Source organism: Hyla sarda, unplaced genomic scaffold, assembly GCF_029499605.1.
Source record: "Hyla sarda isolate aHylSar1 unplaced genomic scaffold, aHylSar1.hap1 scaffold_704, whole genome shotgun sequence".
NCBI lineage: Eukaryota > Metazoa > Chordata > Amphibia > Anura > Hylidae > Hyla > Hyla sarda.
The window spans coordinates 30,701-53,680 of record NW_026610723.1 but is presented as its reverse complement, the minus strand read 5'-3'; the positions used below and the strand labels follow the sequence as shown (position 1 = coordinate 53,680).

General features: G+C 44.5%; 7 non-coding genes and 1 pseudogene across 7 annotated transcripts; all 8 read right to left on the bottom strand.

Moving 5' to 3' along the window:
- Window positions 1-874: 874 nt before the first annotated feature.
- Window positions 875-1,076, bottom strand: LOC130344056 (U2 spliceosomal RNA; annotated as a pseudogene).
- Window positions 1,077-8,253: 7,177 nt separating this feature from the next.
- On the bottom strand, window positions 8,254-8,444 carry LOC130344045 (U2 spliceosomal RNA). The gene has a single exon (XR_008883152.1). It is a non-coding gene; the product is annotated as a U2 spliceosomal RNA (small nuclear RNA).
- A 2,070-nt stretch (window positions 8,445-10,514) lies between these two features.
- Window positions 10,515-10,705, bottom strand: LOC130344073 (U2 spliceosomal RNA). The gene has a single exon (XR_008883172.1). It is a non-coding gene; the product is annotated as a U2 spliceosomal RNA (small nuclear RNA).
- A 2,083-nt stretch (window positions 10,706-12,788) lies between these two features.
- Window positions 12,789-12,979, bottom strand: LOC130344072 (U2 spliceosomal RNA). The gene has a single exon (XR_008883171.1). It is a non-coding gene; the product is annotated as a U2 spliceosomal RNA (small nuclear RNA).
- Window positions 12,980-15,061: 2,082 nt separating this feature from the next.
- On the bottom strand, window positions 15,062-15,252 carry LOC130344070 (U2 spliceosomal RNA). The gene has a single exon (XR_008883170.1). It is a non-coding gene; the product is annotated as a U2 spliceosomal RNA (small nuclear RNA).
- Window positions 15,253-17,333: 2,081 nt separating this feature from the next.
- LOC130344069 (U2 spliceosomal RNA) lies at window positions 17,334-17,524 on the bottom strand. Its single transcript, XR_008883169.1, has one exon. It is a non-coding gene; the product is annotated as a U2 spliceosomal RNA (small nuclear RNA).
- Window positions 17,525-19,618: 2,094 nt separating this feature from the next.
- Window positions 19,619-19,809, bottom strand: LOC130344067 (U2 spliceosomal RNA). Its single transcript, XR_008883167.1, has one exon. It is a non-coding gene; the product is annotated as a U2 spliceosomal RNA (small nuclear RNA).
- A 2,072-nt stretch (window positions 19,810-21,881) lies between these two features.
- LOC130344066 (U2 spliceosomal RNA) lies at window positions 21,882-22,072 on the bottom strand. Its single transcript, XR_008883166.1, has one exon. It is a non-coding gene; the product is annotated as a U2 spliceosomal RNA (small nuclear RNA).
- Window positions 22,073-22,980: the final 908 nt, after the last annotated feature.

The following is a 22,980-nucleotide window of genomic DNA, read 5'->3' as shown; positions in this document are numbered from 1 at the left end:
TGCGACTTTAGCTTCTAGAGCATTTTTACAACATTATACATAGGTGCTGAATACATAAAAAGCGACTGTTCAGCGACAGACAAGTCGCATCGGCTGAAAGTAGGCCAGAATGTCAGTCCATGTTGGAGCAGGTTTAGATACAGTCTAAAGCATAGATCTCAAAGTCTGTGCACAGAATTTAGCAAGGGCCTCGCACCTTCTGATGCATCAGGTAGGTGCACAATAGCATAGCCTAACCCTCTGTACTTTGGTCTATATTGATGCGGGACATAGACAGCCAGCTGATGACCAATCCATTAGTGCAATGGATGGCTGGAAGCATTTGTCTTTGCCTTTGCAATACCACAGAAGCAATGCATGGTCAATGTACAGCAATGACACACCTGTGTGAACAGCCAGGAGACCCCCCCCCCCCCCCCCATGTTATGTTACATAGTTACATAGTTAGTACGGTCGAAAAAAGACATATGTCCATCAAGTTCAACCAGGGAATTAAGGGGTAGGGGTGTGGCGCGATATTGGGGAAGGGATGAGATTTTATATTTCTTCATAAGCATTAATCTTATTTTGTCAATTAGGAACATTCAGCACCCACCCGCTATCAAGGCAGCTGCCTATCATGTCATGCCCTACCTGCACAGGTGTGCTGGCTACTCAAATGATCCAATTAAGGAGGCCATTTAGTCAGCAGCAGCAGAAGTCCTGTGCCTGGACGCTCCAACAGGGGCCAGACACAAGCAGAAGCAGAAGCAGCAGAAGCAGCAGCACCACCTTTTGTTTTTTGGCTGCAGCAAGGCCCACAGGGCTGGCTAGCTGGCTAGCCAGCAAGCAGGTAGCAATGAAAGTAGGAATCTTTCTTTTTAACCCTGTAAGGGGGTGGTGCACTGTACCCGAAGATACTGCCATATCGGGTCAATGCATAGGGCGACGGAAGCAAGCTTCGAAATCGGCCCCCGTTCTCAAAAATCCATTTAATATATGGTCCCCAGATAGGGGACGTATCAGATATTAAACTGATAAGAACAGATTTTTTTTTTTTTTTTTTTTTTTTTTTTTTTTCCTCAGTTACAGACTATTGTTTGGACGATCATCAGGTCACCTACCAAGACTCGTCACTTAAAACAATATCTGAAAAAACATCATACGGAAAAAACTAACTAAGGGAACCGAGTGCCAAGAAAAAGTGACCAAACAACAAAACAAAAAAACATGTCAAAAACAATCACAGAAATTGGTCAAAAACTTACAGCTTTCTCCTTTACGTACTTCTTATAAATTTTTCCATCGTGTATGCATCCAGATTTTCTCCGCTTCTTCTTCACCAATTCTCTTTTTGTCCAGTAGAAAGATAGTAAAAATCCTTCCTAAAAACAATCTTTTCAATTCCCTCGGAGAAATAACAACATTTTTAAAAACAAGCAAATTGCGTGAGTCCCATAAAACCTCTTTAAAAACAGAAAAAAGAATCCAATTAGTACGTGTATCTTCCTTTTTACTAAGATCTTGACCAATAAAAACTTTCTCAAAAGAAAAACTGTTATATCCAGTGAGTTGGATTAAAAACTTCTTTAAAAACATAAAAAATTCTTTTGCATAAAAACAGTCCCAATAAAGGTGCACTAAGTCTTCTCTACCTCCACAACCCTCTCTTGGGCATCTGTCACTTATTCTCAAACCTCTTCCATTTAAAAAAGATCGGGTTGGGAGGCAGCCATGAAAGGACATCCAACTAACGTCTTTTTGTCTGTTTGATAGTCCAATAACTTTAAAAAACTTCCAAATCTTCACAGACTGAGCATTAGTGCAGAATGGTACTTCATATAATCTCTCATTTTTCCTTATTTCTTGTTCTATTTTCTTTTTATCAGGTTCACCTAAAGAGCTCAAACCAAATTGATCATTGAAAGACCTGAGGAGCACATAGAAGGTAGGTATCACATGTGCTATGGGTCTCCTCAAATCCCTCTCACACCAGCCCCATTTGGAAAACAACCATCCTGCAAGGTATTTACTCATGTCTGCCGCCCTATTATTGCACTGTATCAATTTAAAAATTAAAAGAAAATAGTGCACCTTTAAAAACAGATCAATGTTTGGAAAGTTATATCCGCCCAAATTCATACTCTTCATCACTTCTTCTCTTCTCATTTTCTCCATCTTAGACCCCCAGAAGAACACAAAAAGCTTCCTTGTGACTCTCCTAGTCCATAACTTCCCTGGAGGAAGCACCATAGCCGTATACAAGAGAAGCGGTAGGATTACAGACTTAATGATAAGAACTTTCCCTTTAAGTGACAAGTTCCTTAACCTCCAGAAGGATAGCTTCTTCTCAATTTTACTGTCCAAAGTCTCATAACTTTTCTTTCCTTTGAGGTCTTTATCAAATATCACTCCTAGCACTTCAATGTCTTCTTTTTCCTTAACACCATCCACTACTATATTCTCTTGGTTCCCAAAACTGCATAATTGGCACTTCCCCCAGTTCACATTCATCCCAGCCACACAACAAAAAATCCTCACATGCAAATTTACTCTGTTGAGATCTGCTTGGGATGTACAAGTAAAAACCACATCGTCCATATAACTTAAAACCTTTAACTTACTACCATCACTACCTGGAATAAAAACACCACTCACACATTTATCTTTCTGCACATTCTTCAACAGGCCCTCTATAACGCATATAAACAGAATTGGGGAGAGTGGGCATCCCTGTCTGACTCCAGACAAGACATTAAAAGCAGGCCCCACATGCCCATTTACTAAAATCTGACTTGTCACCCCATGATAAAAACTCATAATAACAGATAATAACTTTTCTGGAATACCTAAGTGTTTTAAAGCAATGAACATAAAATCATGTGCAACCTTATCATAAGCCTTTTCGAAATCTATGGACTCAACAAACAGTGCATTCTTGTTAAAGTTACTGTAATAAATAGAGTCTCTTAAAAGCAATAAATTATCTGTTATTTTTCTTTTCGGTACTGCACAAACTTGGTATTCTCCCACAAGGTGGTCCACTACATCACTCAGTCTATTAGCCACAATCTTAGCAATTATCTTGTAGTCACAATTTAATAAAGTTATAGGTCTCCAATTTTTAAGATCTCTGCCATCACCTTTTTTATGAATTAATGTTATGACCCCTTTCTTCATAGATTCAGCTAAAACACCTGAGTTAAAAACATATTGCACCACCCGTGTAAACTCTTTACTTAAAATATTCCAGAACGCGGAATAAAACTCAGCGGGGAGACCATCACAGCCTGGTGTCTTCCCTTTGGCCATCTTATCCAGGGCCTGCTTGATCTCCCCTTCACTAACATCATCAATCAAAAAATCTACTTTTTCAACAGGAACATTATTCTCCAAAATATTACAATAATCATTCATCTCCGTCTCACTGGCTCTGCTCTTATTACTAAAGAGTGTCTCATAAAATCTGCCAATCTCCTTCACCATCTCCTCTCCAAAAACTTCCCCCGTAGGGGTAAAAACAGATTTAAAAACACCTTTAGCATTAAAACATTTTTTAAAGAAATACCGTGTACACTGCTCATTTTCTTCTAGGTGCTGCACTTTAGACTTATATACAATATTCCTTCCCTTTTCCAACAACCTTTTTTTCATCTCCCCCTTCACCTTAACAATCTCATCCTCCACCTCCACACCAACACGTTTAAACTTATAGAGAGTCTCTAACCGGGATACAAGCCTTTCATCACTCCTCCTCTTCTCTTGTGCTCTCTTTATGCAAAACATCTTAAAGAAATTAGAAAACTCTCCTTTAGCCCATTCCCACCACACTAAGACATTACTAAAATCAGGTTGTTTAGAAACACAGGATAAAAACACATGATTAAAACCAGCCATTACTTCCTCATCTTCCAATAGACTTACATTTAATTTCCAGAGCCCCCTCCCAAAATGAAGGGACTCTGTGACACTTATCTCAGCCGACACCATCTTGTGGTCTGAGAAAGTTGACATCATTTGATTGCACCGGACCACCTTAATCCCATCAGAGACCAGGATGTAATCGATCCGGGATTTACAGCGGCCACTATCTGATATGTACGTATATCTTTCATCAGTGCTAACCATCAGTCCAACATCAGTAAAATGCAAGTCTTGAATAATTTGATTTAAAACATTGGAAGTAATATCAGTTCTAACCTCAGCAGAGCTCTCACGATCATTGACGGATCTAATGCAGTTAAAATCGCCAACAATAATAGTATCTTCACGACCAGGGATAAAAAACTTAAGGGACTCTAAAAAAGACAAACGTGCTTGTTTTTCTGCTGGAGCATACACATTAAAAATTCTCATCCTCTGGCCCAAAACCTCAAAAATTAAAACCATACAACGACCAGGTACTAAAGTTTGGCAATTTAAAACTTTAATGTCCCTGTTTCGCAATAAAATCCCAACACCTTCATTTTTGTTTTCTGCACATGTGGACCAGAAGGACTGCCCACACTTCCACTCATTTGCATAAGGTGCTGACTTTATTGCACACTCCTGTAAACATATCACATCACTTCTAACATTCTCAAGAATATCAAAAATTGCAGCTCTCCTAATTTCAGACTCAATACTTCTTACATTAATAGTTGTTACAACCAAAGTCATAATAACTAGGAAAAGAAAACCAAATGCTTTAAAATCCATCTTAACTTAGAAATTAACATTTTGGCCTTCAACTTTCCTATGTAAACTTGCAAAACAATCAGGCGACCCTATGTTAGAGTCCCTGTCTATTTCATTATCACTACCAAGAACAAGGGCTTCCTGATCCTCAGACCAGCTCCCTGTCTTACACCTTTTATTCACAACCTGCACATCCTCATCTTCCTCCTCCTCTTCTTCCTTACTGCGAGAAACTCTCTGACCAGGTGTTAGAGATCTCTGAGATGACCCAACAACTTCCATTCCCTCCTCCTCCCCCACAATTGGGTTTGGACATTCAATATCATCCATAGCCTCTTCACTAGAAAGAACATCACCATACACTGTCTCAATTTTCTCCACCACTTTCACTTTTTTTGCTTTTTTCTTTTTCACCAAGGTAAATTCACCTCCCACACCTGTCTCCTCACCAGTCACAGCAGTGGAAACACCCTCCTCCCCTGACCTCTCCTGAGTGCTAATGTGCTCCACTATCACAGAACTTTCCTCAGCCACCTGTGCCACATTAACACTCACACTCACACTCTCACCAACTCCAGGAACAAACCTCCCTCCCCCTTTTTCTCTTTGTTCTCCTCTATTCCCAGCTGCATCAGCATAACTTCTCTTCTTTTTATACCACATATCACAGCCTCTTGCCAAATGTTCCTCACTTCCACAGATATCACATGTCTTCTTCTCTGTACAGATACTTGCTTCATGACCAGTTTTCCCACAATTTCTGCAACATTCTCCTTTCTCAGAGCAATAATCCTGCACATGGCCATAGGCATGGCACTTTCTACAATATTGCAACTGGCCTTCATAAAAGCAGAAACCTCTCTCTCCTCCGATAGAAAACACCTGTGGTATGCTCTTCCTTCCATCTTGCATTCCTTCATCTTTTTTAAATTTTACAATAAACTTTCTCTTACAATTAAAGTACCCAAACTTGTTCTTAAGTCTTCCTATAAATTTCACTTCCTCGCAATACCGGAACAAAAAGTTTGTAACCATTTCATCAGAAACCTTAGGATTATACATGTGGACAATTACTACCTTTGTTGTATTCATAAATAACGGTTCCACTTTAATCTTCTTCATTATAGCAGGCTCACTTTTCCTCTTCATTTCTTCAAGATCCATATAGACTCTCTGGCAAATCTCAGAACCACAAAAAGTAATATCATAAATTCCTTGCCTAGGAAAATCCTGTATAGCCAATACATTCCATACCTGTAGGTAATCAAGCTTGCGAAGAATCTCCACAACGATTTGGTCAAGTCCGATCGTCCCCCGGTGCTCGCCAGGAACGTAGATCCGCACCGTGTCCTCAAGTCCACGCGCCTTCTCGCTCATTTTTGCAGGTAAAACCCACGATCGCAGCTCAGCAACAATCCAGGGCCCCCCGTAAAGAGGGCCCCGATCACCACTCCTTTCAACCCAAACCACGCACAGAAATCCACACGTGATCTTAGCCAAAAGGCCGAGAAGCGATAACCGTGAAAGGGGCGGGCCCAACAAGGTCCCCTTCATGGGCACTATCACTGCTTGCTGTCAGGGAGGCTGCCAGACAATTTTCCATGCACACTCTGGGCTGGGGGGCAGTCAACCACCAGTACACACAGCAGAACCTAAACCCATACCATTATTGCTAAGCAGCAAGACAGGGGCCCATTGCACTCCCACGGGGCCTTTTTAAATGCAATCCATAACCCGGATTTGCCAGGAACCCTTCTTACTCCTCCTACTTGCATGTGACACTGGGCTTAGGATCTGCATAGGAAACACACACACAAGCACACACCTACCTTTGTTGCCTGCAGATGCCTCCTTGGCTGTCCCCAAACGGTATCAAACCAACACCCACGGGAAGCTGTAAGCATAGAGGACATGCCTGCACCCCATTGGACTTACCTGTGTGGGTTAAATCCGGGTTATTTGACAACCTATGGCGGTGATGGTTCTGCTCAGGCAGAGCAGTGCTGATGCTCCTCATAAAGCTGTCGCTGCTGTGAAGGTTCTAGGTGACATCACAAATCCCTATGGTTACATACACAACAAAGCTGGGTTGTTGTTGTTTACACTCTGCAAGGCCTGTGGAAGTCAGTGACATCATAGCACTGTAGTTCTGAGGGTTCTAGATGGATGCAACAATCTCCTGTTGCTTCTATGAAGGCCATAATAGACGACATCACCAAACAGCTCCATAGTCACATACACAGCAAAGGAGAGATGTTGTTTACACCTAGTGATGTCAGTGGTATTGAGTGACATCACAGCACAGTGCTAAGGCTCCTGGGCCTGGACACAGCAGCGGCTGCAATATCTCAACGGAGAATACGTTTATATATATGTGTGTGTGTGCGCGTATATATATATATATATATATATATATATATATATATATATATTTCTCCGCCGAAATCACTTTTAAACCCATTTCCACCTTTTTTTCCCTTCTCTTCCTCTTACTTTTTTTTCACGTTTTTTTACGTTTTTCTCCTTTTCGCCTCTTTTCTGGGCGTATTATTCTTCTTTTTCTTCTTTTTTTTCGTCTAATGCATACCCCATCAGTGCAGCAATGCTTATTCAATACCGCCAGCAGATGGAGACACTGGGGGATAATTTTCTAAGGATTTATACTGATTTTTCCTGTCTGAATTTGTCGCACAGAAAGTTGCAGGCCAAATATGTGTGACATTTCTGCGACTTTAGCTTCTAGAGCATTTTTACAACATTATACATAGGTGCTGAATACATAAAAAGCGACTGTTCAGCGACAGACAAGTCGCATCGGCTGAAAGTAGGCCAGAATGTCAGTCCATGTTGGAGCAGGTTTAGATACAGTCTAAAGTATAGATCTCAAAGTCTGTGCACAGAATTTAGCAAGGGCCTCGCACCTTCTGATGCATCAGGTAGGTGCACAATAGCATAGCCTAACCCTCTGTACTTTGGTCTATATTGATGCGGGACATAGACAGCCAGCTGATGACCAATCCATTAGTGCAATGGATGGCTGGAAGCATTTGTCTTTGCCTTTGCAATACCACAGAAGCAATGCATGGTCAATGTACAGCAATGACACACCTGTGTGAACAGCCAGGAGACCCCCCCCCCCCATGTTATGTTACATAGTTACATAGTTAGTACGGTCGAAAAAAGACATATGTCCATCAAGTTCAACCAGGGAATTAAGGGGTAGGGGTGTGGCGCGATATTGGGGAAGGGATGAGATTTTATATTTCTTCATAAGCATTAATCTTATTTTGTCAATTAGGAACATTCAGCACCCACCCGCTATCAAGGCAGCTGCCTATCATGTCATGCCCTACCTGCACAGGTGTGCTGGCTACTCAAATGATCCAATTAAGGAGGCCATTTAGTCAGCAGCAGCAGAAGTCCTGTGCCTGGACGCTCCAACAGCGGCCAGACACAAGCAGAAGCAGCAGAAGCAGCAGCAGCAGCACCACCTTTTGTTTTTTGGCTGCAGCAGCAAGGCCCACAGGGCTGGCTAGCTGGCTAGCCAGCAAGCAGGTAGCAATGAAAGTAGGAATCTTTCTTTTTAACCCTGTAAGGGGGTGGTGCACTGTACCCGAAGATACTGCCATATCGGGTCAATGCATAGGGCGACGGAAGCAAGCTTCGAAATCGGCCCCCGTTCTCAAAAATCCATTTAATATATGGTCCCCACATAGGGGACGTATCAGATATTAAACTGATAAGAACAGATACTACACTTGATCTTAGCCAAAAGGCCGAGAAGCGATAACCGTGAAAGGGGCGGGCCCAACAAGGTCCCCTTCATGGGCACTATCACTGCTTGCTGTCAGGGAGGCTGCCAGACAATTTTCCATGCACACTCTGGGCTGGGGGGCAGTCAACCACCAGTACACACAGCAGAACCTAAACCCATACCATTATTGCTAAGCAGCAAGACAGGGGCCCATTGCACTCCCACGGGGCCTTTTTAAATGCAATCCATAACCCGGATTTGCCAGGAACCCTTCTTACTCCTCCTACTTGCATGTGACACTGGGCTTAGGATCTGCATAGGAAACACACACACAAGCACACACCTACCTTTGTTGCCTGCAGATGCCTCCTTGGCTGTCCCCAAACGGTATCAAACCAACACCCACGGGAAGCTGTAAGCATAGAGGACATGCCTGCACCCCATTGGACTTACCTGTGTGGGTTAAATCCGGGTTATTTGACAACCTATGGCGGTGATGGTTCTGCTCAGGCAGAGCAGTGCTGATGCTCCTCATAAAGCTGTCGCTGCTGTGAAGGTTCTAGGTGACATCACAAATCCCTATGGTTACATACACAACAAAGCTGGGTTGTTGTTGTTTACACTCTGCAAGGCCTGTGGAAGTCAGTGACATCATAGCACTGTAGTTCTGAGGGTTCTAGATGGATGCAACAATCTCCTGTTGCTTCTATGAAGGCCATAATAGACGACATCACCAAACAGCTCCATAGTCACATACACAGCAAAGGAGAGATGTTGTTTACACCTAGTGATGTCAGTGGTATTGAGTGACATCACAGCACAGTGCTAAGGCTCCTGGGCCTGGACACAGCAGCGGCTGCAATATCTCAACGGAGAATACGTTTATATATATGTGTGTGTGTGCGCGTATATATATATATATATATATATATATATATTTCTCCGCCGAAATCACTTTTAAACCCATTTCCACCTTTTTTTCCCTTCTCTTCCTCTTACTTTTTTTTCACGTTTTTTTACGTTTTTCTCCTTTTCGCCTCTTTTCTGGGCGTATTATTCTTCTTTTTCTTCTTTTTTTTCGTCTAATGCATACCCCATCAGTGCAGCAATGCTTATTCAATACCGCCAGCAGATGGAGACACTGGGGGATAATTTTCTAAGGATTTATACTGATTTTTCCTGTCTGAATTTGTCGCACAGAAAGTTGCAGGCCAAATATGTGTGACATTTCTGCGACTTTAGCTTCTAGAGCATTTTTACAACATTATACATAGGTGCTGAATACATAAAAAGCGACTGTTCAGCGACAGACAAGTCGCATCGGCTGAAAGTAGGCCAGAATGTCAGTCCATGTTGGAGCAGGTTTAGATACAGTCTAAAGTATAGATCTCAAAGTCTGTGCACAGAATTTAGCAAGGGCCTTGCACCTTCTGATGCATCAGGTAGGTGCACAATAGCATAGCCTAACCCTCTGTACTTTGGTCTATATTGATGCGGGACATAGACAGCCAGCTGATGACCAATCCATTAGTGCAATGGATGGCTGGAAGCATTTGTCTTTGCCTTTGCAATACCACAGAAGCAATGCATGGTCAATGTACAGCAATGACACACCTGTGTGAACAGCCAGGAGACCCCCCCCCCCCCATGTTATGTTACATAGTTACATAGTTAGTACGGTCGAAAAAAGACATATGTCCATCAAGTTCAACCAGGGAATTAAGGGGTAGGGGTGTGGCGCGATATTGGGGAAGGGATGAGATTTTATATTTCTTCATAAGCATTAATCTTATTTTGTCAATTAGGAACATTCAGCACCCACCCGCTATCAAGGCAGCTGCCTATCATGTCATGCCCTACCTGCACAGGTGTGCTGGCTACTCAAATGATCCAATTAAGGAGGCCATTTAGTCAGCAGCAGCAGAAGTCCTGTGCCTGGACGCTCCAACAGCGGCCAGACACAAGCAGAAGCAGCAGAAGCAGCAGCAGCAGCACCACCTTTTGTTTTTTGGCTGCAGCAGCAAGGCCCACAGGGCTGGCTAGCTGGCTAGCCAGCAAGCAGGTAGCAATGAAAGTAGGAATCTTTCTTTTTAACCCTGTAAGGGGGTGGTGCACTGTACCCGAAGATACTGCCATATCGGGTCAATGCATAGGGCGACGGAAGCAAGCTTCGAAATCGGCCCCCGTTCTCAAAAATCCATTTAATATATGGTCCCCAGATAGGGGACGTATCAGATATTAAACTGATAAGAACAGATACTACACTTGATCTTAGCCAAAAGGCCGAGAAGCGATAACCGTGAAAGGGGCGGGCCCAACAAGGTCCCCTTCATGGGCACTATCACTGCTTGCTGTCAGGGAGGCTGCCAGACAATTTTCCATGCACACTCTGGGCTGGGGGGCAGTCAACCACCAGTACACACAGCAGAACCTAAACCCATACCATTATTGCTAAGCAGCAAGACAGGGGCCCATTGCACTCCCACGGGGCCTTTTTAAATGCAATCCATAACCCGGATTTGCCAGGAACCCTTCTTACTCCTCCTACTTGCATGTGACACTGGGCTTAGGATCTGCATAGGAAACACACACACAAGCACACACCTACCTTTGTTGCCTGCAGATGCCTCCTTGGCTGTCCCCAAACGGTATCAAACCAACACCCACGGGAAGCTGTAAGCATAGAGGACATGCCTGCACCCCATTGGACTTACCTGTGTGGGTTAAATCCGGGTTATTTGACAACCTATGGCGGTGATGGTTCTGCTCAGGCAGAGCAGTGCTGATGCTCCTCATAAAGCTGTCGCTGCTGTGAAGGTTCTAGGTGACATCACAAATCCCTATGGTTACATACACAACAAAGCTGGGTTGTTGTTGTTTACACTCTGCAAGGCCTGTGGAAGTCAGTGACATCATAGCACTGTAGTTCTGAGGGTTCTAGATGGATGCAACAATCTCCTGTTGCTTCTATGAAGGCCATAATAGACGACATCACCAAACAGCTCCATAGTCACATACACAGCAAAGGAGAGATGTTGTTTACACCTAGTGATGTCAGTGGTATTGAGTGACATCACAGCACAGTGCTAAGGCTCCTGGGCCTGGACACAGCAGCGGCTGCAATATCTCAACGGAGAATACGTTTATATATATGTGTGTGTGTGCGCGTATATATATATATATATATATATATATATATATATATATATATATTTCTCCGCCGAAATCACTTTTAAACCCATTTCCACCTTTTTTTCCCTTCTCTTCCTCTTACTTTTTTTTCACGTTTTTTTACGTTTTTCTCCTTTTCGCCTCTTTTCTGGGCGTATTATTCTTCTTTTTCTTCTTTTTTTTCGTCTAATGCATACCCCATCAGTGCAGCAATGCTTATTCAATACCGCCAGCAGATGGAGACACTGGGGGATAATTTTCTAAGGATTTATACTGATTTTTCCTGTCTGAATTTGTCGCACAGAAAGTTGCAGGCCAAATATGTGTGACATTTCTGCGACTTTAGCTTCTAGAGCATTTTTACAACATTATACATAGGTGCTGAATACATAAAAAGCGACTGTTCAGCGACAGACAAGTCGCATCGGCTGAAAGTAGGCCAGAATGTCAGTCCATGTTGGAGCAGGTTTAGATACAGTCTAAAGTATAGATCTCAAAGTCTGTGCACAGAATTTAGCAAGGGCCTCGCACCTTCTGATGCATCAGGTAGGTGCACAATAGCATAGCCTAACCCTCTGTACTTTGGTCTATATTGATGCGGGACATAGACAGCCAGCTGATGACCAATCCATTAGTGCAATGGATGGCTGGAAGCATTTGTCTTTGCCTTTGCAATACCACAGAAGCAATGCATGGTCAATGTACAGCAATGACACACCTGTGTGAACAGCCAGGAGACCCCCCCCCCCCATGTTATGTTACATAGTTACATAGTTAGTACGGTCGAAAAAAGACATATGTCCATCAAGTTCAACCAGGGAATTAAGGGGTAGGGGTGTGGCGCGATATTGGGGAAGGGATGAGATTTTATATTTCTTCATAAGCATTAATCTTATTTTGTCAATTAGGAACATTCAGCACCCACCCGCTATCAAGGCAGCTGCCTATCATGTCATGCCCTACCTGCACAGGTGTGCTGGCTACTCAAATGATCCAATTAAGGAGGCCATTTAGTCAGCAGCAGCAGAAGTCCTGTGCCTGGACGCTCCAACAGCGGCCAGACACAAGCAGAAGCAGCAGAAGCAGCAGCAGCAGCACCACCTTTTGTTTTTTGGCTGCAGCAGCAAGGCCCACAGGGCTGGCTAGCTGGCTAGCCAGCAAGCAGGTAGCAATGAAAGTAGGAATCTTTCTTTTTAACCCTGTAAGGGGGTGGTGCACTGTACCCGAAGATACTGCCATATCGGGTCAATGCATAGGGCGACGGAAGCAAGCTTCGAAATCGGCCCCCGTTCTCAAAAATCCATTTAATATATGGTCCCCAGATAGGGGACGTATCAGATATTAAACTGATAAGAACAGATACTACACTTGATCTTAGCCAAAAGGCCGAGAAGCGATAACCGTGAAAGGGGCGGGCCCAACAAGGTCCCCTTCATGGGCACTATCACTGCTTGCTGTCAGGGAGGCTGCCAGACAATTTTCCATGCACACTCTGGGCTGGGGGGCAGTCAACCACCAGTACACACAGCAGAACCTAAACCCATACCATTATTGCTAAGCAGCAAGACAGGGGCCCATTGCACTCCCACGGGGCCTTTTTAAATGCAATCCATAACCCGGATTTGCCAGGAACCCTTCTTACTCCTCCTACTTGCATGTGACACTGGGCTTAGGATCTGCATAGGAAACACACACACAAGCACACACCTACCTTTGTTGCCTGCAGATGCCTCCTTGGCTGTCCCCAAACGGTATCAAACCAACACCCACGGGAAGCTGTAAGCATAGAGGACATGCCTGCACCCCATTGGACTTACCTGTGTGGGTTAAATCCGGGTTATTTGACAACCTATGGCGGTGATGGTTCTGCTCAGGCAGAGCAGTGCTGATGCTCCTCATAAAGCTGTCGCTGCTGTGAAGGTTCTAGGTGACATCACAAATCCCTATGGTTACATACACAACAAAGCTGGGTTGTTGTTGTTTACACTCTGCAAGGCCTGTGGAAGTCAGTGACATCATAGCACTGTAGTTCTGAGGGTTCTAGATGGATGCAACAATCTCCTGTTGCTTCTATGAAGGCCATAATAGACGACATCACCAAACAGCTCCATAGTCACATACACAGCAAAGGAGAGATGTTGTTTACACCTAGTGATGTCAGTGGTATTGAGTGACATCACAGCACAGTGCTAAGGCTCCTGGGCCTGGACACAGCAGCGGCTGCAATATCTCAACGGAGAATACGTTTATATATATGTGTGTGTGTGCGCGTATATATATATATATATATATATATATATATATATATATATATTTCTCCGCCGAAATCACTTTTAAACCCATTTCCACCTTTTTTTCCCTTCTCTTCCTCTTACTTTTTTTTCACGTTTTTTTACGTTTTTCTCCTTTTCGCCTCTTTTCTGGGCGTATTATTCTTCTTTTTCTTCTTTTTTTTCGTCTAATGCATACCCCATCAGTGCAGCAATGCTTATTCAATACCGCCAGCAGATGGAGACACTGGGGGATAATTTTCTAAGGATTTATACTGATTTTTCCTGTCTGAATTTGTCGCACAGAAAGTTGCAGGCCAAATATGTGTGACATTTCTGCGACTTTAGCTTCTAGAGCATTTTTACAACATTATACATAGGTGCTGAATACATAAAAAGCGACTGTTCAGCGACAGACAAGTCGCATCGGCTGAAAGTAGGCCAGAATGTCAGTCCATGTTGGAGCAGGTTTAGATACAGTCTAAAGTATAGATCTCAAAGTCTGTGCACAGAATTTAGCAAGGGCCTTGCACCTTCTGATGCATCAGGTAGGTGCACAATAGCATAGCCTAACCCTCTGTACTTTGGTCTATATTGATGCGGGACATAGACAGCCAGCTGATGACCAATCCATTAGTGCAATGGATGGCTGGAAGCATTTGTCTTTGCCTTTGCAATACCACAGAAGCAATGCATGGTCAATGTACAGCAATGACACACCTGTGTGAACAGCCAGGAGACCCCCCCCCCCCCATGTTATGTTACATAGTTACATAGTTAGTACGGTCGAAAAAAGACATATGTCCATCAAGTTCAACCAGGGAATTAAGGGGTAGGGGTGTGGCGCGATATTGGGGAAGGGATGAGATTTTATATTTCTTCATAAGCATTAATCTTATTTTGTCAATTAGGAACATTCAGCACCCACCCGCTATCAAGGCAGCTGCCTATCATGTCATGCCCTACCTGCACAGGTGTGCTGGCTACTCAAATGATCCAATTAAGGAGGCCATTTAGTCAGCAGCAGCAGAAGTCCTGTGCCTGGACGCTCCAACAGCGGCCAGACACAAGCAGAAGCAGCAGAAGCAGCAGCAGCAGCACCACCTTTTGTTTTTTGGCTGCAGCAGCAAGGCCCACAGGGCTGGCTAGCTGGCTAGCCAGCAAGCAGGTAGCAATGAAAGTAGGAATCTTTCTTTTTAACCCTGTAAGGGGGTGGTGCACTGTACCCGAAGATACTGCCATATCGGGTCAATGCATAGGGCGACGGAAGCAAGCTTCGAAATCGGCCCCCGTTCTCAAAAATCCATTTAATATATGGTCCCCAGATAGGGGACGTATCAGATATTAAACTGATAAGAACAGATACTACACTTGATCTTAGCCAAAAGGCCGAGAAGCGATAACCGTGAAAGGGGCGGGCCCAACAAGGTCCCCTTCATGGGCACTATCACTGCTTGCTGTCAGGGAGGCTGCCAGACAATTTTCCATGCACACTCTGGGCTGGGGGGCAGTCAACCACCAGTACACACAGCAGAACCTAAACCCATACCATTATTGCTAAGCAGCAAGACAGGGGCCCATTGCACTCCCACGGGGCCTTTTTAAATGCAATCCATAACCCGGATTTGCCAGGAACCCTTCTTACTCCTCCTACTTGCATGTGACACTGGGCTTAGGATCTGCATAGGAAACACACACACAAGCACACACCTACCTTTGTTGCCTGCAGATGCCTCCTTGGCTGTCCCCAAACGGTATCAAACCAACACCCACGGGAAGCTGTAAGCATAGAGGACATGCCTGCACCCCATTGGACTTACCTGTGTGGGTTAAATCCGGGTTATTTGACAACCTATGGCGGTGATGGTTCTGCTCAGGCAGAGCAGTGCTGATGCTCCTCATAAAGCTGTCGCTGCTGTGAAGGTTCTAGGTGACATCACAAATCCCTATGGTTACATACACAACAAAGCTGGGTTGTTGTTGTTTACACTCTGCAAGGCCTGTGGAAGTCAGTGACATCATAGCACTGTAGTTCTGAGGGTTCTAGATGGATGCAACAATCTCCTGTTGCTTCTATGAAGGCCATAATAGACGACATCACCAAACAGCTCCATAGTCACATACACAGCAAAGGAGAGATGTTGTTTACACCTAGTGATGTCAGTGGTATTGAGTGACATCACAGCACAGTGCTAAGGCTCCTGGGCCTGGACACAGCAGCGGCTGCAATATCTCAACGGAGAATACGTTTATATATATGTGTGTGTGTGCGCGTATATATATATATATATATATATATATATATATATATATATATTTCTCCGCCGAAATCACTTTTAAACCCATTTCCACCTTTTTTTCCCTTCTCTTCCTCTTACTTTTTTTTCACGTTTTTTTACGTTTTTCTCCTTTTCGCCTCTTTTCTGGGCGTATTATTCTTCTTTTTCTTCTTTTTTTTCGTCTAATGCATACCCCATCAGTGCAGCAATGCTTATTCAATACCGCCAGCAGATGGAGACACTGGGGGATAATTTTCTAAGGATTTATACTGATTTTTCCTGTCTGAATTTGTCGCACAGAAAGTTGCAGGCCAAATATGTGTGACATTTCTGCGACTTTAGCTTCTAGAGCATTTTTACAACATTATACATAGGTGCTGAATACATAAAAAGCGACTGTTCAGCGACAGACAAGTCGCATCGGCTGAAAGTAGGCCAGAATGTCAGTCCATGTTGGAGCAGGTTTAGATACAGTCTAAAGTATAGATCTCAAAGTCTGTGCACAGAATTTAGCAAGGGCCTTGCACCTTCTGATGCATCAGGTAGGTGCACAATAGCATAGCCTAACCCTCTGTACTTTGGTCTATATTGATGCGGGACATAGACAGCCAGCTGATGACCAATCCATTAGTGCAATGGATGGCTGGAAGCATTTGTCTTTGCCTTTGCAATACCACAGAAGCAATGCATGGTCAATGTACAGCAATGACACACCTGTGTGAACAGCCAGGAGACCCCCCCCCCCCATGTTATGTTACATAGTTACATAGTTAGTACGGTCGAAAAAAGACATATGTCCATCAAGTTCAACCAGGGAATTAAGGGGTAGGGGTGTGGCGCGATATTGGGGAAGGGATGAGATTTTATATTTCTTCATAAGCATTAATCTTATTTTGTCAATTAGGAACATTCAGCACCCACCCGCTATCAAGGCAGCTGCCTATCATGTCATGCCCTACCTGCACAGGTGTGCTGGCTACTCAAATGATCCAATTAAGGAGGCCATTTAGTCAGCAGCAGCAGAAGTCCTGTGCCTGGACGCTCCAACAGCGGCCAGACACAAGCAGAAGCAGCAGAAGCAGCAGCAGCAGCACCACCTTTTGTTTTTTGGCTGCAGCAGCAAGGCCCACAGGGCTGGCTAGCTGGCTAGCCAGCAAGCAGGTAGCAATGAAAGTAGGAATCTTTCTTTTTAACCCTGTAAGGGGGTGGTGCACTGTACCCGAAGATACTGCCATATCGGGTCAATGCATAGGGCGACGGAAGCAAGCTTCGAAATCGGCCCCCGTTCTCAAAAATCCATTTAATATATGGTCCCCAGATAGGGGACGTATCAGATATTAAACTGATAAGAACAGATACTACACTTGATCTTAGCCAAAAGGCCGAGAAGCGATAACCGTGAAAGGGGCGGGCCCAACAAGGTCCCCTTCATGGGCACTATCACTGCTTGCTGTCAGGGAGGCTGCCAGACAATTTTCCATGCACACTCTGGGCTGGGGGGCAGTCAACCACCAGTACACACAGCAGAACCTAAACCCATACCATTATTGCTAAGCAGCAAGACAGGGGCCCATTGCACTCCCACGGGGCCTTTTTAAATGCAATCCATAACCCGGATTTGCCAGGAACCCTTCTTACTCCTCCTACTTGCATGTGACACTGGGCTTAGGATCTGCATAGGAAACACACACACAAGCACACACCTACCTTTGTTGCCTGCAGATGCCTCCTTGGCTGTCCCCAAACGGTATCAAACCAACACCCACGGGAAGCTGTAAGCATAGAGGACATGCCTGCACCCCATTGGACTTACCTGTGTGGGTTAAATCCGGGTTATTTGACAACCTATGGCGGTGATGGTTCTGCTCAGGCAGAGCAGTGCTGATGCTCCTCATAAAGCTGTCGCTGCTGTGAAGGTTCTAGGTGACATCACAAATCCCTATGGTTACATACACAACAAAGCTGGGTTGTTGTTGTTTACACTCTGCAAGGCCTGTGGAAGTCAGTGACATCATAGCACTGTAGTTCTGAGGGTTCTAGATGGATGCAACAATCTCCTGTTGCTTCTATGAAGGCCATAATAGACGACATCACCAAACAGCTCCATAGTCACATACACAGCAAAGGAGAGATGTTGTTTACACCTAGTGATGTCAGTGGTATTGAGTGACATCACAGCACAGTGCTAAGGCTCCTGGGCCTGGACACAGCAGCGGCTGCAATATCTCAACGGAGAATACGTTTATATATATGTGTGTGTGTGCGCGTATATATATATATATATATATATATATATATATATATATATATATATATATATATTTCTCCGCCGAAATCACTTTTAAACCCATTTCCACCTTTTTTTCCCTTCTCTTCCTCTTACTTTTTTTTCACGTTTTTTTACGTTTTTCTCCTTTTCGCCTCTTTTCTGGGCGTATTATTCTTCTTTTTCTTCTTTTTTTTTCGTCTAATGCATACCCCATCAGTGCAGCAATGCTTATTCAATACCGCCAGCAGATGGAGACACTGGGGGATAATTTTCTAAGGATTTATACTGATTTTTCCTGTCTGAATTTGTCGCACAGAAAGTTGCAGGCCAAATATGTGTGACATTTCTGCGACTTTAGCTTCTAGAGCATTTTTACAACATTATACATAGGTGCTGAATACATAAAAAGCGACTGTTCAGCGACAGACAAGTCGCATCGGCTGAAAGTAGGCCAGAATGTCAGTCCATGTTGGAGCAGGTTTAGATACAGTCTAAAGTATAGATCTCAAAGTCTGTGCACAGAATTTAGCAAGGGCCTCGCACCTTCTGATGCATCAGGTAGGTGCACAATAGCATAGCCTAACCCTCTGTACTTTGGTCTATATTGATGCGGGACATAGACAGCCAGCTGATGACCAATCCATTAGTGCAATGGATGGCTGGAAGCATTTGTCTTTGCCTTTGCAATACCACAGAAGCAATGCATGGTCAATGTACAGCAATGACACACCTGTGTGAACAGCCAGGAGACCCCCCCCCCCCATGTTATGTTACATAGTTACATAGTTAGTACGGTCGAAAAAAGACATATGTCCATCAAGTTCAACCAGGGAATTAAGGGGTAGGGGTGTGGCGCGATATTGGGGAAGGGATGAGATTTTATATTTCTTCATAAGCATTAATCTTATTTTGTCAATTAGGAACATTCAGCACCCACCCGCTATCAAGGCAGCTGCCTATCATGTCATGCCCTACCTGCACAGGTGTGCTGGCTACTCAAATGATCCAATTAAGGAGGCCATTTAGTCAGCAGCAGCAGAAGTCCTGTGCCTGGACGCTCCAACAGCGGCCAGACACAAGCAGAAGCAGCAGAAGCAGCAGCAGCAGCACCACCTTTTGTTTTTTGGCTGCAGCAGCAAGGCCCACAGGGCTGGCTAGCTGGCTAGCCAGCAAGCAGGTAGCAATGAAAGTAGGAATCTTTCTTTTTAACCCTGTAAGGGGGTGGTGCACTGTACCCGAAGATACTGCCATATCGGGTCAATGCATAGGGCGACGGAAGCAAGCTTCGAAATCGGCCCCCGTTCTCAAAAATCCATTTAATATATGGTCCCCAGATAGGGGACGTATCAGATATTAAACTGATAAGAACAGATACTACACTTGATCTTAGCCAAAAGGCCGAGAAGCGATAACCGTGAAAGGGGCGGGCCCAACAAGGTCCCCTTCATGGGCACTATCACTGCTTGCTGTCAGGGAGGCTGCCAGACAATTTTCCATGCACACTCTGGGCTGGGGGGCAGTCAACCACCAGTACACACAGCAGAACCTAAACCCATACCATTATTGCTAAGCAGCAAGACAGGGGCCCATTGCACTCCCACGGGGCCTTTTTAAATGCAATCCATAACCCGGATTTGCCAGGAACCCTTCTTACTCCTCCTACTTGCATGTGACACTGGGCTTAGGATCTGCATAGGAAACACACACACAAGCACACACCTACCTTTGTTGCCTGCAGATGCCTCCTTGGCTGTCCCCAAACGGTATCAAACCAACACCCACGGGAAGCTGTAAGCATAGAGGACATGCCTGCACCCCATTGGACTTACCTGTGTGGGTTAAATCCGGGTTATTTGACAACCTATGGCGGTGATGGTTCTGCTCAGGCAGAGCAGTGCTGATGCTCCTCATAAAGCTGTCGCTGCTGTGAAGGTTCTAGGTGACATCACAAATCCCTATGGTTACATACACAACAAAGCTGGGTTGTTGTTGTTTACACTCTGCAAGGCCTGTGGAAGTCAGTGACATCATAGCACTGTAGTTCTGAGGGTTCTAGATGGATGCAACAATCTCCTGTTGCTTCTATGAAGGCCATAATAGACGACATCACCAAACAGCTCCATAGTCACATACACAGCAAAGGAGAGATGTTGTTTACACCTAGTGATGTCAGTGGTATTGAGGTGCTAAGGCTCCTGGGCCTGGACACAGCAGCGGCTGCAATATCTCAACGGAGAATACGTTTATATATATGTGTGTGTGTGCGCGTATATATATATATATATATATATATATATATATATATATATATATTCTCCGCCGAAATCACTTTTAAACCCATTTCCACCTTTTTTTCCCTTCTCTTCCTCTTACTTTTTTTTCACGTTTTTTTACGTTTTTCTCCTTTTCGCCTCTTTTCTGGGCGTATTATTCTTCTTTTTCTTCTTTTTTTTCGTCTAATGCATACCCCATCAGTGCAGCAATGCTTATTCAATACCGCCAGCAGATGGAGACACTGGGGGATAATTTTCTAAGGATTTATACTGATTTTTCCTGTCTGAATTTGTCGCACAGAAAGTTGCAGGCCAAATATGTGTGACATTTCTGCGACTTTAGCTTCTAGAGCATTTTTACAACATTATACATAGGTGCTGAATACATAAAAAGCGACTGTTCAGCGACAGACAAGTCGCATCGGCTGAAAGTAGGCCAGAATGTCAGTCCATGTTGGAGCAGGTTTAGATACAGTCTAAAGTATAGATCTCAAAGTCTGTGCACAGAATTTAGCAAGGGCCTCGCACCTTCTGATGCATCAGGTAGGTGCACAATAGCATAGCCTAACCCTCTGTACTTTGGTCTATATTGATGCGGGACATAGACAGCCAGCTGATGACCAATCCATTAGTGCAATGGATGGCTGGAAGCATTTGTCTTTGCCTTTGCAATACCACAGAAGCAATGCATGGTCAATGTACAGCAATGACACACCTGTGTGAACAGCCAGGAGACCCCCCCCCCCCCCCCCATGTTATGTTACATAGTTACATAGTTAGTACGGTCGAAAAAAGACATATGTCCATCAAGTTCAACCAGGGAATTAAGGGGTAGGGGTGTGGCGCGATATTGGGGAAGGGATGAGATTTTATATTTCTTCATAAGCATTAATCTTATTTTGTCAATTAGGAACATTCAGCACCCACCCGCTATCAAGGCAGCTGCCTATCATGTCATGCCCTACCTGCACAGGTGTGCTGGCTACTCAAATGATCCAATTAAGGAGGCCATTTAGTCAGCAGCAGCAGAAGTCCTGTGCCTGGACGCTCCAACAGCGGCCAGACACAAGCAGAAGCAGCAGAAGCAGCAGCAGCAGCACCACCTTTTGTTTTTTGGCTGCAGCAGCAAGGCCCACAGGGCTGGCTAGCTGGCTAGCCAGCAAGCAGGTAGCAATGAAAGTAGGAATCTTTCTTTTTAACCCTGTAAGGGGGTGGTGCACTGTACCCGAAGATACTGCCATATCGGGTCAATGCATAGGGCGACGGAAGCAAGCTTCGAAATCGGCCCCCGTTCTCAAAAATCCATTTAATATATGGTCCCCAGATAGGGGACGTATCAGATATTAAACTGATAAGAACAGATACTACACTTGATCTTAGCCAAAAGGCCGAGAAGCGATAACCGTGAAAGGGGCGGGCCCAACAAGGTCCCCTTCATGGGCACTATCACTGCTTGCTGTCAGGGAGGCTGCCAGACAATTTTCCATGCACACTCTGGGCTGGGGGGCAGTCAACCACCAGTACACACAGCAGAACCTAAACCCATACCATTATTGCTAAGCAGCAAGACAGGGGCCCATTGCACTCCCACGGGGCCTTTTTAAATGCAATCCATAACCCGGATTTGCCAGGAACCCTTCTTACTCCTCCTACTTGCATGTGACACTGGGCTTAGGATCTGCATAGGAAACACACACACAAGCACACACCTACCTTTGTTGCCTGCAGATGCCTCCTTGGCTGTCCCCAAACGGTATCAAACCAACACCCACGGGAAGCTGTAAGCATAGAGGACATGCCTGCACCCCATTGGACTTACCTGTGTGGGTTAAATCCGGGTTATTTGACAACCTATGGCGGTGATGGTTCTGCTCAGGCAGAGCAGTGCTGATGCTCCTCATAAAGCTGTCGCTGCTGTGAAGGTTCTAGGTGACATCACAAATCCCTATGGTTACATACACAACAAAGCTGGGTTGTTGTTGTTTACACTCTGCAAGGCCTGTGGAAGTGAGTGACATCATAGCACTGTAGTTCTGAGGGTTCTAGATGGATGCAACAATCTCCTGTTGCTTCTATGAAGGCCATAATAGACGACATCACCAAACAGCTCCATAGTCACATACACAGCAAAGGAGAGATGTTGTTTACACCTAGTGATGTCAGTGGTATTGAGTGACATCACAGCACAGTGCTAAGGCTCCTGGGCCTGGACACAGCAGCGGCTGCAATATCTCAACGGAGAATACGTTTATATATATGTGTGTGTGTGCGCGTATATATATATATATATATATATATATATATATAT